Below are 21,513 nucleotides of genomic sequence, written 5' to 3'. Positions count from 1 at the left end.
TCATCATATTTCATAATACAGTCTGAGGTTATAATTTTTAAGCTGATCTCCTTATGCCTAAAATCACAAGGGATACTGATATAATGTCCTGGATACTACCAATTTTCTAAAAAAAATATTTTTTTAAGGACCTATCTGCTAAGGAAACTTTCTCTTTTAGAGTGGAAAGGCATATCTTAGATTAGTTTATTATAGGCAAATAAGAGCTTATACTAAGAGAGAAAAATGAGTTCCAAATTATTTTGCCTATATGTGAATTTCTGTGCTGTATCTGGAGAAAAGCCATTTATCATACTGGTAAAAATTTTCTATCATATATTAGGTTTAATTACCAAAATTACATCTGGCATTCACCTTACTCTTCATCTGTGTGTTGCTCTATTCACCCTCTGGCATACAGATTCAATTAATTTCATTGCTATCAAGTATCCTTTAATATAGAGCTCTCTATAACAGGTATTTAAAATACACTGATTAGGGGCGGCCTGGATGGCTCAGTTGGTTAAGTGTCTGCCTTCGGCTCAGGTCATGATCCCAGGGTCCTGGGATCAAGCCCTGCATCCAGCTCCTTGCTCAGCAGGGAGCCTGTCTCTCCCTCTCCCCCTGCCTGTTCTCTCTCTGACAAATAAATAAAATCTTAAAAAAAAAAAAAAGAATCAAACTTCTTGGGCAACTTTACTAGAATATAAAAGCTTACCTAACCAACTTGCTCGTCCCCAACCAACTCTGTATGAACCAATGTTCTCCATTTCTTCTATAAAACCTACAGTATAGCTAATGCCCACAGTCCTTCTCTAGTGTTCCCAAGCACTTCTGTTTCTAACAGCTGTGGTGGATGCTTAGCAATAGTCGTATTTATCACCTGACTTGATTATGCCAGCTACACTTACTGTTGTAATTTTGGAATTCTGTTAAAAATAGCATGTTAAATTATTAAATAGATTTAAAGAGCAGCTTCTGTGAAAACTAAGTTGACTGCTTTGGAAAGACAATAAAGGCAGGCTGCTTTTTAAAAATCCTGCTTTGGGGCTAGATATTACAGTTGGAAAGAACTATAAAATGTTGGGGAAATATGACAAATATGTAGAGTTCTTTACAAAGACACTTGCAAAACAACCTAAGTTCTTGCTCTTTCAAGAACCCAAAAATGGAAATTGTAAATTATGCATTGAGATAGTTTTTGCAGGAAGGGGGGAGGGACAAAAACAAAAACAAAACTACCAAAAAAAAAAACCCACGTTGCAATTAGAATAATCAAAAAAAAAAAAAAAGGAAAGAATGTGGAATAAAAGGCGATACACCTCTCATGGAAGCAGGAAGAGAATGAGACCACAGAAAAGTATACCTATTTCTCTGGTTCCGGGATGAAGCAAGGTTTTAGTTCCTTGGGAAAGTAGATGTTCAGAGGTTAATCATTATTTAGGTAACACTAGCGAATAAGGTTTGAAAGATAAGGGAAGAATATGAAGTGCATATAGAGCTGGTTCTTTTCAATCACATCAGTTAAAAACTAGGGAGAAGGCAGGGCTGGGTAGAAGAGAGAAGTAATTCCAAAGAGCCAAATACCTGAAGTTGGCAGGGATGAGCCTATGCTTACTATGCATTTAGGCGAAGGAAAGGAGTACAGGAGAAACAAAGTGGGAGAGAAGTGACAGGAAATTATACTACTTTTAGTTTTGTAATCATTGTGAAACAAAGTTAGAATAACTTTCAAATAATATTCTTTACACTGTTGTGTAAAAACAGAAGTAGCCAGGAGCAGTACTTATAAATAATTGAGACACTTGCCAATAATGTCTTTAATTAAACATGAATCACATAGAAAATCAGGTGGCTTTTAATAGAGTCAAGGCCACTCCAATTTAATTGCCTCAGATACCTATTATTTAAGAAATCTTAATGCTTTATAAAAATCATCAAAGGATTAACTATTTCAGCATCTCTTTCTCAATTCATTCCCTACCTGGCACCTGCTTTTGGCTATTTTACAGTCAATGAACAGCTAAATTGGCTGGTAAGGAGGAAATGAAAAATAAAATTCAAATAATCATGGTCTATCTCCACCTCTCCAAATACCACCCTCTCCACCACCACCACCACTTCATGGAAGGAAACAAAATTTAAAATCTTCTGTGGGTTATTTGCTTGACTGGAGTCATTGCTGGGTTTTCCTGTTCAATATTGTATTTCATTACTGCATTTTAAGTACATTTCAAAACACTTACCTACACAAAGTACAACTCTAGTGACTATTAACTAATAAATCTGGAAAAGAGTAGATAAGACACTTGAATTAGCTAAAGTTCAGGGAAATGAATTTCAACGTTATTATACTTACCTAGATTGGTCCTATTGTGTGTATATGAACAAAACAGCTACCTTTCTAAGTCCAGAAACATGCTTAAATAGGTTAATTTTAACACTTCCATCAATTTTAAAAGGAGTGAAAGCATCCCAACTGTCCATATACAGTATCATAGGTCTTTAAATTGTAAATTTAAATCAGTAAATTTAAATTGTAAATTTAAATCAGTTTCTCTAATACCTGAGCTAGAAGCTTTTATAATATCAATGCTAGAATATAAATTCCACTTTAAGACATTTCAAAGCAAAAAAATAATTTCTGTGCTATCAATGAAAAAACTTGAGGTTATTTGTGATTATGAACAAAACTGTATGACACGGGGGTGCCTGGGTGTCTCAGTCGTTAGGCGTCTGCCTTCAGCTCAGGTCATGATCCCAGGGTCCTGGGATCGAGCCCCGCATTAGGCTGCCTGCTCAGCAGGAAGCCTGCTTCTCCCTCTGCCTGCCGCTTCCCCCTGCTTGTGTGCCCTCTCTCACTGTGTCTGTCAAACAAATAAAATCTTAAAAAAAAAAAAACAACTATGACAAGAGTTAGGATGGTCTCATTTTAAGTCCGCTGTGTTAAAAAACACAAGAGCTTCAAGAAGATAATTTTGAAAAAACTGGTTTTGGGAAATTCTCAAATTATCAGAATCACACGAGCTCTGTCGTTAGGATTTCACACGACCGACATTTAATGGGTCTGGCTCTATCACTGCTCAAAAAATACACCTGAAGGTGATTCCCACTTTGGGAGAACTGGGTACTTCAAAAAAGCCTCACAAAAGAGCTGCTAGTAAGGTTTTCTAAGAGGCAAGTATCCTCCCTTACCAGTGAGACAGTTATTCCATCAGTCTTTAAGCAAAACTCCCACATAACTTCCTAGCCTATGTTTTTCTTCGAAACTGTTTTATATACCCCTTGCCAACAATTTCCTCTAACACTCCTGGGAAAGCCAATCAAAAGATGTGCAAGATTTAAAAAAAAAAGATGTGCCAGATAGATATTGTAATTTTTAAACTTCGCTGTAACGGAATTATACCAGTAAGACTCAAGTTGTCTTCATGAGTAGTATCAAGATAAAATCCCACTAGTGTTATCCTTAAGTTTTCCTTTTCATTCCCTCTTATTCTCTACTGGATATCCTAACACGTTAGAAAAAGAAAACCCATGAGTGAAAGGATTTACTCTTACACTGTACTCTTTATTAAACAGTTCTCATGGTAGAAAGTATTTTAAAAACCTTAAATATTCTTTAAAAGGAAATTAACAAAATGATTTAAAATGTTTATTTTTACCTGTGTGTAATGGATAAAAAACATTTTCCCTGAAATTTTTACTTTTATGATCTATCTGTATTGATAATGTTAAAATTGCATTCAATGTACAATAACTTCTCAAAGTTGACTTTTATATATGGAATCCATTAGTTCAATAAAATAGAAATACTTAACAGAATTCAAAGACATTTCAGGCTTACTTCCTTAATGACCAATGTTGACTGCATGTCAAAATATCAGTGGTTCAGCTGTGAAGTGTTTGCATTGCTCAGTTTTACTTTCAAAAGTCTATCTAAATGGAACAGGACATTTGAGTGCTTTCCAATGGACTACTACGTCAACAATAAACCTGGCTCAATTTTCTGGCCCAATATTAACTTGCAGAGAATATCAAGTTAGGGAAAACAGATCAGAAATATGTACGTACTCGTCAAGTTTCAGTCAGGATTCCTTATGTGTGTTTATAACCTGAAACTCTTCCCTACTTTTCATGGAATTCTAAAAAAGATTTCACATTTTAATCATGCAATAATTTGCCTCAGTAGGAAACTAAAGTGGTCTATGGAGTCTGGAGTTTCTTGAATTCATCAGTAGAAGCAAATTTCATTAACCTTCCAGGACAAAGCAAAAACAAAGACTGAAGAGCTCCTCTGTGTTTATACATCCAATAAAAATTTATTCATATACTCTTACAAGATATGTACACAAAACATAAGTGTAATTACAACTTCACACTCACCAAAATGATTCCAGGTTGACCAGCAAGTCACTGGGAAAGCATCTGCTTACACTGATCTATTTACAGATTCATACCAAAAATGTTTGTGTAATTATCAACACTTAATAAGACAATGCTTTAAGTGTTCACTCATTCAGGATCAAACCCATTTAAATATCTAAAAGTTGTATCTGGATCAGCAAACAGTTCTTTAAACATTATTTTTTAATACTTAGTTTTTATTGGCCAAAACACCCTTTGCAATTTAACGTCCTTGGGAGAAAAAAGTTCAAAGATTTAAAAACTATGAAGGGAAAGCAGCTTGTTATCCAAAAACAGGACCAAGAGTAGGAGAAAAATGTGGTACCCAAAGGAAAAAAACAGAGAAGATGAATTATTAATGTAATCTAATACAATTTTCATACCGGACCTCTATCGCCGTGCATCTAGGTTTATATTTATTTAAAGGGAAGGTGGCTGCACTCTCATCAGCCCGCCGAATTAGGCTTGAAAGGAAGAAATTTTAAGAAGTTACATACCTAAGAGGTACTGTTAAAAGGGGCTCTCTCAGTTTTAGTCAGACCTTCAGGCTGATCCTGTAAGTCAAAAGTGCTGAAAATTTGATCGTCAATTGACAGCTGCTTTACTGAGCGCAGTGCCGGAAACGTCTCAGCGATTTTAAAGTTAGGGATCTGGTCTACGTGCAATAGGCAGGAGGATAAAGAACTATGCTGAATAATGTGTCTATTCCCTGTTCAGCATGTTCTGGGAACCTTGCTAGGTGGGTTCTAAAAAGGCACAAATCAAAAGTAAAGAACAAGAGAGACTGCAATTTCTATCAGCTGTCACGGTTTTGTTCCTTCTTCGCAGCTATTATAAAAGTCTTCGCACTATTTGATCAGCTCTGTCGTGTCTGGGGATTAAAGTGACTCAACACCTGTGTCCCCGACTCATGTTTCGAAGAAATGGGTTAACGCTGATTTATATCTAAACGGAGTACATAAAATTGAGACAAAGGTGCTACTAATCGTCGGCTGTGGTAAATAAAACCAACGTCCTTACTTCTCGTTCCTTTTTCTTCTCAAAGAGGGAGGACCACACTCATCAAGCAGTAAGGCTTTTTCCGAAAGACTTGTCCAACTTGTACCAAGTTTAAAAGGAGTCAGGGAGGGAGAGCACAGGAGCCCGCTTCCCGCTCGAGAGAGCTCTGCCACTAGCCCGAAGGCAATCCGCGAGCGGAGCGGCAGACGGGAGCGGCCGCCGCGCCGCAGGGAAGCCTCGGGGTCGGCGCCCCCGGCCGCGCAGCTCCCGCTCTCCCCGCTCTCCCCTCGGCCCCGGAGCCCCCGCGCCCCCGCTCCGGGGCCCCGACGCCCCCGACCCTTTGACCCGGCTCCGCTCCGCCTCCTGCCTCCGCCTCCTGCGCCGCGTCGCCGGCTCCGAGGTCTCTGGGTCCGGGGCCGGCGCGCCACTTACCCGCCGCGATGGGATTTACGTAGCGGACCTCGTCACTGATTACGGACGGGAGGAGGTGGAGACCGCGAGCCCGACCGCCGCTCAGGAGCGGCGCCGCCGCCCAGCAACCCGGCGCCGGCGGCGGCACCACGTCGCCCCCACGTCAGCTCTGATGCGGCAGCCGCGGCCTCCCCGCCGAGCCGGGACCAAAAGTAGCGCAGCAGCCGACCGAACCGCGTCCTCGCGCCCCGCCCTCCCCTCCCCCACTCCGCGACTGCCTCCCTGGGGACGCCCGGCGGGGGGGGCGGAAAAAAAAAATCCAAGCTTGAACTCTGCCCCCTGCCGGCCGCCAGCGAGAGTGCAGCGCTGACAATCCAACAATTAAATGGAACGGGGGGAGAGGAGGAGGGGGAAATGAGGGGGCAGGGGGCGGGGCCTAAGCGGTGGGGAGGAGGGGCAAGGCGAGGCCTCAGCGTGGAGAGGAGGACTAGGGCAGGGGGCGGGGCCGGGAGGAGGAACTGGGCTGCGGGGGGAGGAAGACCGAGTCCAGGGCTGGGCCTGTGAGGCGGCCTGGAAACCGGAAGCTGCTCCGCTGCGCGAGCGGCGGAAGACTAGTTAGCTGTAAGCAAAGCTAACGGCGGTCGCTGTTGCTTCTATCTCAAGGTAGCTTATTCTCTAGACTGCCGGCTAGGGCGGCTCCAGTCCCAACCCAAGCTGAGGTCCCGAGCTTTGTGGGTCCTTCCCGGCCAAGAGCGCATCCTGCGAATCCCTAGGGCTGCCGAGCGGACCCTGGGGCATCCCCACCCCCGCGCTCCTACAGTGTCTGCCATCCTGAAAAACGCTTGTAGGTCCCGGGTATCCCTCTGGACTAGAGCCTTCAGGGAAGTCCAACTGGCTGTCCGTGTTCCCAGCCTGCTGCCATTTTCCCAGTGACTTTGTGCGTCAGGGTCGTGGACAAACAGCGATAGAGTCCCCACTTGGAGATGTGACAGAGGAAAGGAAGGCTTTTGGTGACAAGCAAAAATCCCTGCATCTAAAAGAGGAAAGTTTAGTCTTCATCCAGTGGAAACCGAGGGCTTCCCAGTAAGAGGAACGTTTCTGACCCGCTGTACACTAGGAACCCATTTATGCATACTCAGAACGTACTAAATTGTAAGGCTGAGTAAGCCCTCCGAAAGGGAGGCTTTGTAGCCTAAAGATAAGCCTCTTTACGTTCAGGAAAAAGGAATTCAAACAATGATTACCACCCAACTTTATAGTACTCAGGAATGTGTCATGCGGGAAACCAATGTGAAGGACACCACTTGAAAAGTTGCTGAGAAAGAATAAAAACATATCAACGTAGTGCAGGCAGAGAAGGGAAGATTTGTGAAATATTAGGATCTCTGTAGAGTGGGAGAAAATTCTGAACTCTCTTCAGTCCCTGATTTTGGCCAACCTGAACTACTTCCAGCTGTAATGCACACTAGCAGAGATAAGAGAATAAAAATCCGGTAAGTTCACTTCCCCTTTTGACATAAGCAGAATTCTGAAGTTCCTCCTTGCAATACAGTAGACCATGCTCATCTCCACCGCTTGTAAATATTAATTTCCTAATGAGGAACATTAGCAAGTTAACAAAATTAAATTTAAAAAACAGCCAAGTCCTTTTCGTGTATATGATTAAACAAGGCTGGCACAGAATATTTATAGGTAAATAATACAACTCATTTTAGGTCAGGGAAAAAGGGGTCCTTAGAAGGGAAGAGAACAAAAAATGATTATCAAACACTCAAAATCTTACCATTCACTGTGGTCAAGGTTGACCAGTGCAGGATGAATAGATTGTTAGCTCCAAGAATTGAGTGGAAATTGTGATCGTTCACCTTCCCCAAAACGTTGCTCTCCACCTACTTGTTTGTTGCTAAATTTCTTTAACAAAGTACACATTCTTTACATAGATAGAATCTATTAGATAAAGGACTTAAGATGTAAGTGGTAAATCAACAAAACACTAAGATGTAACTGTCAAATCCTTGAGAGTAGGAGAAGAGTACCTGGGGTCTGAAGAGAAAGGGCATGACATAACAGCTGGAAAGGTACCTGCAGTTTCCTATTGCTGCTATGACAAATCACCACAAACTTAGTTACTTAAAACAACACGTATCTATTATCTGACAGTCCTATAGGCCAAAAGTCCAATACACATCTCACTGGGCTAAAATCAAGGGGTTGTCAGCTCTAGGGAAGAGTCCATTTCCTTGCATTTTTCATCTTCTAGAGACCACCCACAATTCCTTGGTTGATGGCCCTTTTCCTCCATCTTCAAAGCCAGCAACAGCTGGTTGAGTCTTTCTCAGGCTGCCATCTCTATGATTCTGTCTCTCACTTCCCTCTTTTACTTATTAAAACCTTTTGAATACATTGGGCCCACGCTGATAATCCAGGATAATCTTCCCATATCAAAATCAGCTGATTAGCAACCTTAATTCTATCTGTAACCTTAATTTCCCTTTGCCATGTTCACATGATGTGTTCACAGGTTACAGGTTTTAGGATGTAGATATCTCTGGGGGGTGGGGGCATCAAGAAACTTGAGCTCTGAGGACAAATCACCTGCCTCTCGGGGGTATCCTTTGCAAATAATTCAAACATTTGATTAGAAATGCCAATAACTGATTTTTCACTTTCTCATTACCTATGATAAAGATAAAAAATTTTAAAATGGGATATCAGGGGTAAAGAGCAGGTTAGGAAGGCATAAATTTTTGAAATGGAAAGAATAATAGTACCTACTCCTTAGCATTGTTATAAAGATTAAAGTATCCACCATAAAGTATGTGCTCAATAAAAAAGCTAGCCAAAATGGATGGTGGGTATTAAGGAAGGGCACTTATGAGGAGCACTGGGTGTTATACCTAAGTGATGAATCACTAAATTCTACACCTGAAACCAATTTTACCATATATGGTAACTAACTAGAATTTAAATAAAAACTTGAAACGGGTGGGAAAGCTAGCTATTTTTATATTGGTCCAGTGTCTAGGTCTTTGGGTTCCTCACCTAGGCAATGTTTCTCTGTTGAGGAGGGACAACTAGATCGCCTACTTTCCTGAGAAAATACAGGCTGTCAGTCACACCCATATACTCTCCCTTCACATCAAAATATCTCAAATCATCCCTCCCTTTATGGGGTCAGGAGGAACACCTTCCTCCTTTCCTTTCTAAATCCAGTTGTAAGATAGGTGTCATTTCTTTCCCATATCAGCTGTCTTGTACCTTTATTCTCTTTCTTCCTCTTGGCTCCTTCTTCTCTCCCTGAAAATGTATTCATATCTTGCCTCTACTTGAAAACTGTTGACACTGCTTCTCCCACTAGGAAGGCTACAGAGTTGCCAGCTCTAGGGTGCACATTCATATTACATTTTTTGCCCATATGCCTATTGTTCCATCTCTTGCCATCTCTCACTATCAGACGTCTCAAGAAAGAAGGCACTTGCCAAACTCACTTCCTTACCACCTACTCATTTCTTATTTCCTGGCTATCTGATTTTTGCCCTCTCCACACACCCCCAGCCCCCCACTGGCCCAGACCGCTTTCTGATTACAGAATCTGAAATTTTTTTTTATTCTTCATCCTCCTTGACCTCTTTTCCTAATTAATCCTACCTTCTTAATGTCTCCTACCTGAGTTTCCATGACATTTGACTCTCCTCGTTTCACTCATCTTTGCTTCCCTAATGTAGATAGTTCTGAATTTTCTGCTCTTAATCGTCTTCCTCTACATTGTCCTCCTTAGTTATTTCATCATTTTCATTTTTTTTTTAAGATTTTATTTATTTATTTGACAGAGAGAGACACAGCGAGAGAGGGAACACAAGCGGGGGAGTGGGAGAGGGAGAAGCAGGCTCCCCACCGAACAGGGAGCCCAATGCGGGGCTCGATCCAAGGACCCTGGGATCATGACCAGAGCTGAAGGCAGATGCTTAACGACTGAGCCACCCAGGTGCCCCTCATTATTCTCATTTCTATTGAAAAGAAAATTCTTAAAGTTATACCCCAACCGCCCAACTTCTTTTCCTAGCACCAAATCATATTTCCAACCCCCTGATAGAAGCTTCCACTTGCATGGCCTATGATCATTTTCAACTCAACAGATTCAGAACTACCTATATCATCTTCCCTCTCCATTCCTGAACCTTGGTTTTTTGTTTCAACAATGTTACCGGCACTTTTCAGTTCTCAGTCATCCTGCCTCTAAACCTTGGAGTCATTTTGGTCATTCTTTACTCATAGCATTGAGGATCCATTTAGGTTATAATTTGAAGTGTCTGCTATGTTCCAGGCCCTATGCTAACACGGAAATTTGCATCCGTCCTTTCCTTCTCATTCCCACTATGACCAGTGACTGGGGTCGTGCTTCCTTCCAATATAGTTCACCTAAATATTTCTATCTGGTTCATTTTCCCAATACATAGCTCTTGTGATTTGATTTCTCTTTTTAAAAATCTTGAATGATTAGAGGGACTGGGACTTAAGGGGTCAAAGGTGGAAAGGAGATTGAATTCCCTTTGGTGGCCTCTTGAATTTTCTACTACATGTATGCACTACCTATTCTAAAAACATAAAATTTAGTTAAAACAAAACAAAAAACTTCAGTGAGATCTTATTGGCTAACTAAGTCCAAATATATTAGTTTAGCATAAAGCTTTTCATAATGTGGGTCCAACTTAAGTTACAGCCCTATTCCATGTTAGTCCCTTGTGTTTTGTACCACACTGGTCCTCATACATTGTGGCACAACAGAGTCATGTGAAGAGCTTGTCGAAAAGATGCACCCAGGCGGTAGGCCCACTTACTGAGTCAGAATCCCCAAAGAAAGGGCCTGTAAATCTACCTCTTTTAAGATCTCCAGATCAGTCTAGTGAGCTGCAAGATTATTACGAGGCAGCACTTTAGCCAAACTTTACTACTTACTGTTCCAGATAATTACCTTACATTTCCAATCTTTTTTGCTTTCAAAGATTTTTTTTTATTCATTTGTCAGAGAGAGAGAGAGAGCACAGGCAGAGGGAGAAGCAGGCTCCCCGTTGAGCAAGGAGCCCGATGCAGGACTGGATCCCAGGACCCCAGGATCATGACCTGAGCCCAAGGCAGACACTCAACCGACTAAGCCACCCAGGCGTCCCTTTTTTGCTTTTATTCACTCCATTTTCTCACCAATTCTCTATATCTTCCTGTTAAAAATAAATCCTATAAGATACAGCCTACATAGTATCTCCTTTACTCATCCTCTTAGAAATTATCTTCACTTTGCTTGCAATTAATGATTGTTGTTGGATCTAGAGTCAGAATTCGGAGTTAAAATTCCAATTTTGATACTTTACTAGCTGTGCAAATGTTAGGCAAGTTCCTAAAAAAAAACACAAAAAAACCTCTCTGTACCTCAGTTTCCTCACCTATGAAATTAGTACCTGCCTCATAGGTTGTTATGAAAATTAATTCATGTGTATAAGTATGTAGAATTTTGTGCTTGGCCCGAAGTAAGCACTGAATAAATGTTAGCTATAATTAATACTTTATGACTTGTGCAAATTCCTTCATTGACTTGTGTGGGATCTAAGCTCTGGAAAGAGTCTTAAAAATCTAATTTCAGGGGCGCCTGGGTGGCTCAGTCGTTAAGCGTCTGCCTTCGGCTCAGGTCGTGATCCCAGGGTCCTGGGATCGAGCCCCGCATCGGGCTCCCTGCTCCACGGGAAGCCTGCTTCTCTCTCTCCCACTCCCCCTGCTTGTATTCCCTCTCTCGCTGTGTCTCTCTGTCAAATAAATAAATGAAATCTTTAAAAAAAAAAAAAAATCTAATTTGACCCCTTTGTTTTATAAATTAGAAAGTGGAGGGGCACCTGGGTGACCCAGTTGGTTAAGCATCTGACTCTTTCGATTTTGGCTCAGGTCATGATCTCAGGGTCATAGGATCAAGCCCCACGTTGGGCTCTGTGCTCCGCAGGGAGTCTGCTTAAGGATTCTCTCTCTCCCTCTGCCCCTCCCTCCCCTGCACAGGCTCTCTCTCAAAAAGATAAATAAAATTAAAAAAAGAAAGTGGAGGCTGAGTAGTTACAATACTTGCTTTGGCTAATAAGTAGTATCAGGACTAGGATCCAGGCTTTGTGACTTTTAATCCTGTACTACTTCTACTACACAAGTTCTCAGGATTTTGCATTGTTTAAATGACTACCCATCTACTTTATTTTACCAATTTACCACAGGTAAGAGTTAGAAAATGGATTCATTTGAAAGTAGTTTACACAGGCCATTTCTATTAAAGCTTTAGAATTTGAGACTCTAACGAATATATTATGCCCAGTTTAAATATTTGAGAAAAATAAAACAAGTCAATGTAACATATCCTTGATTTATGATGTCTCTGATTTGCGGTTTGGGACGAAATGTTTCATTCTACTAGAAAGTTAACAGTCCTAGGTTCCAACATGGGAAATACCCTTTCATATGTGGATGTATGTTCTTTGTTTTTTGAGTTTTGTAAACTTAAACATTCAAATCTAATGGCTCAGAACTCAGCAGAATATCTAGAATATTTATTTATACAACCTCAGGCCACTGAATTCTCTAAAACTAGGAGATTGTTTGCAGTCTTTAAACTATTGTGTGTAATTTTTTAAATCATAAAAATATAATGAAAACCTACTTTGAAGTGTTTCCTACATGTTTTTATTGACAACAAATTCAGTTGCCTGCCAAGATTTACTTTCTTCACATAGAATCATACTGTTGCTATTGTTAGAGAGAACCATAAGGCCTGGAACACTAAGAAGCTTGGCTAAAATTGACCACTGTTCAGCCTTGGAAATTGCAGGATTTTATAGAATTAATGTAGCAACTTGGTTCTGTTCTCCAAATATTTTTTGATATAATAATGATAGTATTAGTTTCTTTTATTTTTATATTTTTAATTATCTAAATGAGATGCCAGAAGAACACCAGCATGGCAAAGACATGAATGATAATTCATAGAGCATATGAACTGCTTTCTAAGTACTTTATTATTTTAATTATTAAAAAGGAATTTGAAACTAGTCCCAGAATTAAATCCAATGACTATTATATAAGACCTTTTAAAAGAATTGAGCCCCATGTTAAGCGAGGATTAGAAAGTTACTGGGTTGAAATATGACAGCGTCTCCCATGACCAAGAGGGCTCATTTCAACAACTGTTTGGTCAGGACAAGATTCTGAAGACCAATTTCCATTACACTGAGATGGCAGCTCTCAAGACTCAGGGGTGTACATGGTTGTCAGAAAAAGGAGAAATCAAGGTAAGCCAAACTAAAAACAGGTATCAAGAGCTAGAAACAGCTGGATAAAAAACATCAGGTTGGGTTGATTCAGATGGTGAAATTGGCAACTGATCAGACCAAAAAGAAGGAAAAAAAGACTAGGCCAACACAGGGGAGGAGTTGTCAGTGCTGTAACTTAGGGTCGGTGTTCTGGAATTCTAAATCAGATTATCAGCAAAAAGGTTTGGGGGGGGAGAAGGAGAGAATAAGAGAGGAAAAGTAAAAGGGTAGAAGGCTATTTATATATAAGAACTAGAGCAAGGGAGAGGCCAGGCATTAAGAAAAGAGAGATTATCATTACCAACACATTGGAAAAGGGCTCTGTGTCACAATTGTTGCTCTGTGTCCTTAACCCTTCTCTCAGCCTCCTTTGCTTTATGGCTCCATAAGGTATTTGTGAAGAATTAATAAATAATCTAAGGCTTTAGTATAGTACAATGCTCAAAACTATTAGCTATCATTATTTATATAGTCAGTTTATATCATATTTACAATGTGGTAGAAGTGGTAGAAACATTTAGAAATCATCTAGTGAAGTGGTTTTTTTTTTTTAAGATTTATTTATTCACTTTTAGAGAGAGAGAACATGTGCAAGCAGGGGGAGGGACAGAGGAAGAGGGAGAGAATCTCCAGCAAACTCCCTGCTGAGCACAGAGTCTGTCGTGGGGCTCGATCCCACAACCCCAAGATTACAACCCGAGCTGAAACCAAGAGTCAGACACTCATGGACTGAGCCACCCCGAAACCCAGGTGCCCCTCATCTAGTAAAGATTAACCCCTCACACGTGTACTTACATTTTGAACTTACAACATGTGAAAATCATGTCTGGAAGAATAGTCGTTGTGTATTGCCCTTTAGCCTGACAAATACTTTTTCCATAACCAAACTGTATGCAGGCTGCTCTGAGCCCTTTTCTCAACTAGGCCTCAACCTTGACTTACAAAGACTTGAACAAAACACAAGCAAACATAATTTCTAACAGCTCAAGGTGGCATCCCTAGAATGACTCTAGCCTCCTTTGAAGTGCTTGCCCAAGAAAACTTAAAGCTGGGGCACCTGGGTGGCTCAGTCATTGAGTGTCTGCCTTCGGCTCAGGTCATGATCCCAGGGTCCCAGGATCGAGCCCCGCATCGGGCTCCCTGCTCAGCGGGCAGCCTGCTTCTCCCTCTCCCACTCCCCCTGCTTGTGTTCCCTCTCTCGCTGTGTCTCTCTCTGTCAAATAAATAAAATCTTTAAAAAAGAAAGAAAACTCAAAGCTGTCAGAAGAATTTACAGCTAGTTCTAGCCAACACCTAAACATGGGGCCCCTGTCTCCCAGTCTCTGTGGGAGGGCACCAGTTAACAAATCCAAATGACCCAACCTGCCTTGTCACATTTTGTAACTGATCACTTCCCTGACTCTTCGGAGCTCCATTCATGCCCCTCCTTATTCCCCCATTCTCCCTTTAAAGCACCCCCGATCACGATCACTTCTCTACAAATCCAGGTTGAGTCAAGTCACAGGATGCTATTAAATATCCCTGACTGATCTCACCATCTATAACTAGGGGAGAGGGGTTCTGATCTACTTTCCTTTTCTTTTATTACTTTCTTCACTGGAGAGATTTTTTAAATACCTGCCACGCTCCCTTTCTTGTGCCTTTGAGTGCTCACATTACTCTCAGGTCCATTATGGGCTGCAGTGCTCTCTTTCTGTCATTGGGATACTGCGCCTTCTTCTTACACACCCACACCTGTGCCACACCCCCGTGCTCACACACTACCCTTAGTTTCTCCTTTCCTCTTTTGAAGTCCTGCTTAGTTGCTAAAGGAGGAGAAAAAAAACCTTTCTTCTTACTTTCTCTGATTCTAATTAATTCAGGAAACCACAACACGTGTCTAATCATGCTCCTTGGGCAAAAGAGTAGAGTAAGTAATACAACTATACCAAGGAAAAAGAAAGTTTCAACTTTTAAAGTAAAGTTACGCTAAAAAAGAGTCAATGCCCTTTAATATGCATAGTTCTATTTAGAATTTCCACAAGTCTCCATTTGATCGCCTGAAGGTTTTTTAAATTTGCAGCATACAAAATAGATTTTAAATTACTTCTTTTTAATTAACTTTTAAATTACTACTCTATCTTTCTTCTATTTGTTAATTATTTATAATATAAAAGTATTATTTCAGGCATTGAGAAATATTCATAGAGGACATGCTTCATTCAAGGAGAACGGTCCATTGTAATTACATTATGGCTTATATAGGCTTCATGGTACTATTGTTTATACTGTTTTTGCCATGGAAAATATTTTTCCTTCTAAACAGTTAATTTTTTATCAAACTTAAAATATAGTTCATCTATAAATTGGATACAATGTTCAAATTGAGAGATTAATGAATTGATAACAAAACATTCTGAACTAAATCTTGACTTGTGTAGATCAGTCAAGATGGGATAGATTTTTTATGTTCTCAATTACTGAACTATGTATGCTACTACCTCAGGCCTTTTGCACATGCTGTTCCCTGTGATTATAATGCTTTTCCCCTTCTTTTGCCTATTTAATTTCAATTCATCCTTCAGAGCTTGGCTCATTCATTCTCTCTTCTTCAATGAAGCTTCCTTTTATTTGGCAGACTGGATTAAGACCCTTTAACCATTTATGTTTTCATTTTATTTAGGCATCTCTTTTGTAGTATTTACCATAATTGTAATTAAGTAATAATGTCAACATGTATTTAAACCCTATCTCCCCTGCCAGCATATAACTTTGTGATGGCACTGTTTCCCTCTCCTCAATTATCCCTTAAAGTAACCTTTAAGAAGACATGTATTAAAGAGAATGTATTAAATAGCTTCCAAAACAGTTGAATGCTCACACCAGGCTTCTAAATACCTGTTTGTTTGCTTTTGTTTGACTTATCTAGTTCAGTGCCATGTGCTAGAAATGTTTAATAACTGTTTTCTAGTAAGATGAGAACTAAGATGCTGTTATTAAATGAGTCATGTGACAAATGCACTTGAAATGAAGGATTAGCCAGTATGTCTCTGTAAAACATGAGGGGAAATGATATCCATATTATCTGTGTATAAAATGCCTTATTTGTAAGCATGCTTCATCAATAACAAGTACTCTAACTAGAATTTACCAAGTTCTTAGTCTTCATAAATTGACAGCCTCTTATTTTGTAGGTTATAGTGCCATCATGTGGATGTCATTTTCCTAAAATGAAATGTAACATTTTGGTAATAGAGACTATTTTTTATGATTGGGAAACCCAGTCACCCACACACAGGCATGACAACTTATAATTTAATATTGATTTCTAAGACTGACTGTGTATAGATTTACTTGGAATTTACGAATCTGAGTTGTTAGCATGCAGAATTTAGAAACATTTATTTAGATGATAAGAGACTTTCTGAATATAATAGTTTGAAGATTCATGCAGTCTCTATGGATGGTCAGAGTTGTTTTTGTTTTTTTTTCCAAAAAATCTCCAGCCCCCAGAGGATCAGGAGTTGGGCTAATAGTTCCAAGCTTCTTTTTTTTTAAATTTTTTTATTTTTTAAATGTATTTTTTAAAAAGATTTTATTTATTTGTTTGAGAAAGAGAGAGAGAGCATGAGTGGGGGGGGGCAGAGGGAGAGGAAGAAGCAGACTCTCAACTGAGCAGGGAGCCCTATGCGGGGCTTGATCCCAGGACCCTGAGATCATGACCTGAGCCAAAGGCATACACTTAACCAACTGAGCCACCCAGGTGCCCCTAATTTTTTAAATGTATTTATTTGAGAGAGAGAGAGCATACAAGTGGGGGGGGGGCAGACTCCCCATTGAGCAAGGACTGTGATACTGAGTTCGATCCCAGGACTCTGGGATCATGACCTGAGCTGCAGGCAGACACCCAACCAACTGAGCCACCCAGGTGCCCTTAAAAGTTTCAAGCTTCTAATCATGGCCTGGTCTTTCTGATGACCAACCCCCATCCTGAAGCTATCCAGGAGGCCACCAAGAGGTGCCACATTAAAACAAAAGATGTTCCTATCACTCAGGAAATTCCAAGGAAGGTAGGAGCCCTATGTCAGGAACCAAGACCAAAGACCAAATATTAGAGCAAACGATGTTCTTAGCATCCTTATCACTCAGCAAAAAGAGGAGCTCTGTGTCAGGAACCAGGGGCAAAGACCAAATATATATTTCTAATTATGCTACAATTAGCCATTCTATAGGTGTGCAGAGGTATCTCAGTGTTATTTTTATTTGCATTTCCCAAATGTCTAAGGATGTTGTGTTGAGCATCTTTCTATGTGCTTATTTTCCCTCTTTATGTCTTCTTTGTGAAGTATCTTTGCCCGTTAAAAAAAATTTTTTTTATTTTCTTATTATTGACTTTTGAGAATTACTTACACATTCTGATAAAAGTCCTTATTGTATATGTGTCTGTGAGTATTTTCTCCCTTCTCAGTTTCTTTTTTTTTATTTTATTAATTAACATATAATGTATTATTTGTTTCAGGGGTACAGGTCTGTGATTCATCAGTCTTACCCAACACCCAGAGCTACCACAACACATACCCTCCCCAATGTCCATCACCCAGCCACCCCATACCCCCACCTTCCAGCAACCCTCAGTTTGTTTCCTAAGATTAAGAGAGTTTGTTTCTTTATTACCCTACTAATGCCTTTTGAAGAGAAGTTTTTAACTCTGATAAAATCCAATCTATCACTTTGTTATCTGTGGATCAAGCTTTTGGTATCATACATAAGAAATCTTTGTCTGAAGAGCAAAGATTTTTTTTCATATGTTTTTTCAAGAAGGATAATAATTTCAGATTTTACTGGTCAACCTTCTTTATTTTCTTTATTTCTGGTTAACTAGGCTCTTAATAAGAAATCAGAAGCCAGAGTCTTTTTTTGCCATGTTCTGAAAAGTTAATAGTAAAAAATAGATGTTAATATAAGGAATCAACAGAATCACTTCAGAATGGCTCAGGAGAGCAGTATAGTCTAAGGAAAAGAGTTCCAAAACAAAACTGTTCCCTGAAAATTCTAGTAAATCTAGACGTAAATAACAAAAATATTTGTATAGAAGGCTAGCTGCAGTGACTTTCACAGAGAACTAAAAATGAGCAGTGAATCCCCTCAATGTTAAACTGACATCCACCAGAGACTAAACATGATAAAAGTTCAAGCAACTCTACAGTGCAAATATGGACCCACAGAGATGTAGAGTTGGAAGGAACTTTAGAATTCTTCTGCATTTGTTTTATTTAGCATTTTAACTCCTTTTTAAGATAAATAACTGATAAAAACAAGTACTCTGTTTGAAGCTGAGACTGAACCCTTAAGTCCTCCAAGAAGGAGGATGTGGTTGGAAATGTCCTTTGGATTTCTCAATTAGAATACTGTTTAACAAACATTGAATGTTACTTTGTGCAGACACTGTATATAAGCAATAAAAATGTGAGGGAGATTCTGTCCAGGGTTAGGGAAAACAGGAATGTGTAGGAGCTTTAGAAAATAGCAACTTTTAAGAGGTGGGCAGAAAAACTAAGAACCAGCAAAGACATTTGGAAGTGCGGCCTGTGAGACAGGAGCAGAACACAGTGAGTATGGGTTGGCTTGCCTGCACCTGAGCTCCTTTTCCCCTCTACTCTCCCACCAGTAGCAGTGATTGGAGGAGAAGGATTTTCAGATACCCTGGAGGTAGATGATGCCTGAAGTGGAGAAAACTGAATGGCTGAGGCTTGAGCCAGATCACTACCCTAGAAGCACCATTTCCCTAATCCCAACCTCTTCTGGAGGAGCACAAACTATTATCTAGGCTTTTCTTCCTTTATCTTGGGTAGACATTACTAGCCAAGGCAGCTGATGATCCCAAGGAATAAGTATGAGCACAGGGGGAAAACTTCTGAAACATCTGAAGAGCAATATAGCTTCTAAAGAAAAACAATCATAGAAAATACTTGTACCAGAGAAAGTCAAACTAATGGATCAAAGAGGAAAAGAATTTAAAATAAGCTTCATAAAAAGCTTCAGAGAAAGAAGGAAGAATTTTGGAAGCACAATGCAAGGATAAGCATTTATGAGTTGTATTGAGTTGAAGAACAGAACAGTATGGCTGGAGAGTTAGTCATGAACTGGAAGACCAGATCAAGGAAGGGATTATGAAATGGAAAACAAGAGAGGAAACTTAAGATATATGGAAGGTAGAAATACAAATATTTTTCTAGTGGAAATCTCACCATAATAATTAAAAAAAGGACTAATGAAAAATGGAGGAATTATTGTAGAATTTTCCAGAAATCCCAGAATGAATAAAATACATAAAATGAAATGCAAATGTGGAATTCAAGGTCACATATTTCTGTAAAATTTTTCTTCCATGCCTACTTGTTTCATGGAATGGTCTACACAGAATTAATATAATCCTCTAATAATATACCACCTCACATATAGTATAAGATTCTTGCAACAGGATATTCCCAATTCTTCCCTTCCATTCATTGTGCTATTGTTGTCATACATTTTACTTTTACATATGCTATAAACATACAAGACTTTGCACTGTTTTTGCTTTAACAGTTATCTTTTAGAGCAATTAAAATAAAATAAATTTTATCTGCATTTATCCATATCCATCATTCTTCATTTCTTTGTGTAAATCCAAGTTTCAATCCAATATTGTAATTTATCCTCTTGAAGAATTCCCTTTAACATTTCTTGTGGAATAGATCTGATGGCAATGAATTCTCTTTTTTTGTTTGTCTAAAGAAGTCTTTATTTCTCCTTCACTTTTGAAGATTTTATTTATTTATTTGACAGAGAGAGACGACTGAGCCACCTAGGCGCCCCTCTCCTTCATTTCTGAAAGATATTGTTGCTGGGTATAGGTTTCTAGGTTGACAGTTTTCTTTTCCCCCAGCACTTAAAAGATATTAGTCCATTGTCTTCTGGCTTGCCTGGTTTTTAATAAAAGGTTTGCTGTAATTCGTATCTTTTTTCTCCATGTCATTCCCTCCTCTTCCCTGTGGTTGCCTTCAAGATGTTATCTTTGTCTTTTGTTTTTATCAATTTGAATAGGATATGTCAGTGCGTGTCTGATGGTGGTGATGGTGGTGTGTATGTGTGTTTTAATTTATCTTGATTAGTGTTCTCTTAGTTTCATGGATTTTCAGTTTGGTGTCTACCATTGATTTTGGAAAATTCTTAATTATCCTTTGCTCAAATATTTCTTCTGCTGCCATACTCTCTTCTCTTTCTGGGGTTCCAATTATGCAGATGTTAGACTGTTCGATATCCCATAGCCCTCGTATTTTCTGTCCTGTTATATTTCACTTTTATTTCTCTTTGTGTTTCAGTTTGGGTAATTTTTATTGATTATCTTCAGGGTCACTAATTCCTTAGCTGTGTCCAGTCTACTTATGAGCATATTGAAACATTCTTCATGTCTGTTACTGTGGTTTTTTTCTACCATTTTCCATTTGATTCTTTATTGCTAAAATTGCCCATCTGATATTGCATGTTTTCCACCTTTTCCATCAAAATTTATTTTTATTTTCTATTTTTTTTTAAGTAGGCTTCACACCCAGCATGGGGCCCAATGCAGGGCTTGAACTCACGACCCCAAGATCAAGACTTGAGCTGAGATCAAGCATCAGAGGCTCAACCAACTGAACCACCCAGACATTCCCTTCATCAGAAACTTTAAATATTAATCACAGTTACTTAAATTCACTATCAGGTAGCTCCAACATCTGTGTCATATCTAAATCTAGTTCTGATGATTTCTTTGTCTCTTGGGAATGTGTTTTCTATTGCCTTTTTGTATGACATAGTATTTGGCTGAAAGCCACATTTTTTTCTTTTTCTTTTTTTTTTTTAGGATTTTATCTTTAAGTAGTCTCTACACCCAATGTGGGACTCAAATTTACAACCCCAAGATCAAAAGTCCTATGCTCTACTGACTGAGCCAGTCAGGCGCCCTCTAAAAGTAAAACTTCTTGTGTTGGACAGTAGAATATTTTCTATGCTTGGAAACAGGTACCTCTCCTCCTGTTAAGTCTTTAGTTGGAAGAGAGGTGGGGGGTTAATCAGACAGGAGTTGAGCTGAGTTTAATTTTCAAATTCCTGTAGCTATATTTTGTGTTTAGGGTAGGATTGTGTTGCCAGAGTAATGTTTGTTCCACCGTGAACTTTAGGTCTTCCCTTTGTTATATGTCTCAGAGATCTCTTTGCATACTATTATACATCTCCAGTCACTCACCCAGCAGTATTCTGCTGTTACTTTTTAATCCAAGTTTGTTAACTTGGAGGGGAACAGTGCTGGAAGGGGCAGAAAGAAGTCAGTTAATCATACTCTCACTCTTTTTTCTGATTAAGCCTTAGTTTTTAAGCAAGACCC

General features: G+C 39.5%; 1 protein-coding gene and 1 long non-coding RNA gene across 17 annotated transcripts in view; one reads left to right on the top strand and one right to left on the bottom strand.

The window, feature by feature from the left end:
• Positions 1-6,046, bottom strand: part of CREM (cAMP responsive element modulator) — a 74,334-nt gene extending 68,288 nt beyond the window's left edge. For 2 of the 16 annotated variants that reach the window (XM_036084100.2, XM_036084114.2), the window contains exon 1: positions 5,815-6,041. The gene's annotated coding sequence lies outside the window, so the exon portion shown is untranslated. Of the gene's footprint in view, positions 1-5,403; positions 5,761-5,814 lie in introns of those variants that run through there. The other 14 variants (XM_036084116.2, XM_036084105.2, XM_036084111.2 and 11 more) reach the window with 12 other exon arrangements.
• Positions 6,047-6,338: 292 nt separating this feature from the next.
• Positions 6,339-21,206, top strand: LOC118530578 (uncharacterized). Its single transcript, XR_004914711.2, has 3 exons — positions 6,339-7,286; positions 13,014-13,106; positions 20,689-21,206. It is a non-coding gene; the product is annotated as an uncharacterized LOC118530578 (long non-coding RNA).
• The last annotated feature ends 307 nt before the right edge of the window (positions 21,207-21,513 follow it).

This window comes from Halichoerus grypus, chromosome 6 (genome assembly GCF_964656455.1).
Source record: "Halichoerus grypus chromosome 6, mHalGry1.hap1.1, whole genome shotgun sequence".
Lineage (NCBI taxonomy): Eukaryota > Metazoa > Chordata > Mammalia > Carnivora > Phocidae > Halichoerus > Halichoerus grypus.
The sequence above is the reverse complement of the archived record's forward strand: the minus strand, read 5'-3'. Positions and strand labels throughout refer to the sequence as shown.